The 1,937-nt window shown below is 38.6% G+C and overlaps 1 long non-coding RNA gene across 1 annotated transcript; it reads left to right on the top strand.

Annotated features, from left to right (window-relative positions):
* Positions 1-768: 768 nt before the first annotated feature.
* Positions 769-1,705, top strand: LOC119769547. Its single transcript, XR_005278415.1, has 2 exons — positions 769-1,318; positions 1,389-1,705. It is a non-coding gene; the product is annotated as an uncharacterized LOC119769547 (long non-coding RNA).
* The last annotated feature ends 232 nt before the right edge of the window (positions 1,706-1,937 follow it).

Below are 1,937 nucleotides of genomic sequence, written 5' to 3'. Positions count from 1 at the left end.
GAAAATATTTTTATCGGATTCCTCGGAAAATTTCACATAACATATCAAAAAATGGTGAAGTTATGTTTTCGATACTCTGAGATACGATTTTTTGAAAATAAAAACTGGGTTTTTCGACGCATCACGCGCAAAAATGGGAAAATGACGAAAACGGGAAAAAATCGACTTTTTTCACTAAAACTGCGATAACTTTTAAATTTCAGCGATGATCTATACATGTTAGGATACCAAAATTTTATTAAAAGACGCAACTTTTGGTACCAAAACATCTATAGCTCATCGCTGAAATTTTAAAGTTATCGCAGTTTTAGTGAAAAAAGTCGATTTTTTCCCGTTTTCGTCATTTTCCCATTTTTGCGCGTGGCGCGTCGAAAAATCCAGTTTTTATTTTCAAAAAATCGTATCTCAGAGTATCGAAAACATAACTTCACCATTTTTTGATATGTTAAGTGAAATTTTCTAAGGAGTCCGATAAAAATATTTTCAGACATATGCTCTTTGGTCCCGAGGCCTTCAAAACAGCATTTTAAGTTTTCATACGACCTTTTCAAATGTTAAGCTAGATTTTTGAAACTTCTTACTATTTTTCCCAAACAGTCAAACTAATAACCTTTCTTTTGCGTCTAGGACAGCTAAAATCGGACGAAATGGCGCGGAGATATGACTTTTTTAAAAAAGTGGTTTTTGCGAAAATCGACGAAAATTGCCATTTTTCGAACCACTCTAACACGGCGTAGGTCACCCTAATGGTCAAACAAAAAAACACTGAAAATACGCCACCCTTTTTTTCCAAGTGCCCAAACACTTGAATGATTCAATTAAACCGCATCTTAGATCTAATTTGTTTGTGTTTCAATTTCAATCCAATCCATTATTAAATTCAAGTGTTTTAGCGATTGACTTTTTGGTATTTTTTGACACCTTATTTTCATTCGTGTGGCTCAAAAATTTCAAGTGTTTTGCTCATGAATTTGCCCCACTGTGTTGAACTATTCAAAGTGATGAGGAAAACACTTGAAATTGATCTTGTTTTGATTTGAAATGCAGTTTCGCGACAGCTTCATGAGACTTTGCTTTGTTCCCTCATTTGAAAGTTTTGGCCGTCCGGTGTGTTCGTTTTTCGCAGACCGCGTGAGTTCGCTGCCGCCATGTTCCAGTCCAGTAAATTGCCTGCCCGGTTTGTAACCGCGAAGATGAGCATCGCCACAAGACTGCGTCCTCGGGCTCGAGCTCCGTATGGCCAGCGGAAGGGCTTGGTCTCCCGGATTCCCGGATAAAAGCCAACTTTTGTGATAAAGTTCCTTTCCGGACCCATTTGGTGAGTGGGGAGAGAATTTTTGTTGTGGGGTTTTGTTTTGATTTTTGGATGTATTTTGTATGATTCACAGGAAGGATGCGAAAGAGCTGCAGATGCCGAACCAGGAAGCGGTGCCAGTGAGAAGCAAGATTCGGATGCAGGGGCCAAGCTATGCGTCATTCGGATGGTCACGGCACAGTTTGAGTCGATGGAACCACCGCGGTTCCACCAAAGAGAATTTCGAATCAACAAGAAGATTCTCCAGTGGCCTCCATCTCCGCCGGCACCGGTGTTTCACTCGCCGACGCTGAGGAACCTCCCAGGAAGCAGGCACGAAAAAAATTACAAAATTTTTACACACCAAGTTGTTCTTGAAGTTGTTAGAAAATAAAAGCAGCCAAAAAATTTAATTGCGCAACATCTTCTTTATTTAAAAAAAAAACGAAATCCATTTCTTTTACATGCAAACATGCATTGATTATAGAAAGAAAAGCTATTTAAAACCAATAAATATAATATAGTATTTCATGTGACGCAACACGTCAAATTCAAGTGTTTTGCTATTGAAATGACAGTATATTTTGGTGCCCAAAATTCAAGTGTTTTGCGATTGATATTTGAGTGCTCTGTACAGCAGGGT

The sequence above is a fragment of the Culex quinquefasciatus genome, chromosome 3 (genome assembly GCF_015732765.1).
Source record: "Culex quinquefasciatus strain JHB chromosome 3, VPISU_Cqui_1.0_pri_paternal, whole genome shotgun sequence".
Classification (NCBI taxonomy): Eukaryota; Metazoa; Arthropoda; class Insecta; order Diptera; family Culicidae; genus Culex; species Culex quinquefasciatus.
Note: the sequence above shows the minus strand (reverse complement) of the source record. Positions and strands in the feature narration are given on the sequence as shown.